Source organism: Penaeus monodon, chromosome 34 (genome assembly GCF_015228065.2).
Source record: "Penaeus monodon isolate SGIC_2016 chromosome 34, NSTDA_Pmon_1, whole genome shotgun sequence".
Lineage (NCBI taxonomy): Eukaryota > Metazoa > Arthropoda > Malacostraca > Decapoda > Penaeidae > Penaeus > Penaeus monodon.
In genome coordinates this window covers 2821425-2821661 of record NC_051419.1, presented here as the reverse complement: position 1 = coordinate 2821661, position 237 = coordinate 2821425, and the positions used below count along the sequence as shown (strand labels likewise).

Genomic DNA, 237 nt, shown 5'->3' with positions numbered 1-237 from the left:
TCTATCTACCCGTCCATCTATCTGTTTCCGAAAGGCAGCCCCACATATCTGCAAGACAGCCGCCAGCACCGACAGTCGTTGCAAGCAATTTTCACGCAAAATCGACAAGCAAAGACACCGCTCCTCGGGACGTGCGAATTAAGGTGAGAATGTGACACGGTTGTTGACAGAGAGACAGACATATCAATGTCACAATCAGTTCAAATGGGCCTCCCTGCATGTCTTTTACCTAACCCC

The 237-nt window shown here is 49.4% G+C and overlaps 1 long non-coding RNA gene across 1 annotated transcript in view; it reads left to right on the top strand.

Annotated features, from left to right (window-relative positions):
- Window positions 1-237, top strand: part of LOC119594904 — a 14428-nt gene that overhangs the window by 2017 nt on the left and 12174 nt on the right. The window contains exon 2 of the long non-coding RNA XR_005230657.1: window positions 35-143. This is a non-coding gene — a long non-coding RNA (uncharacterized LOC119594904). The remainder of the gene's footprint in view (window positions 1-34; window positions 144-237) is intronic.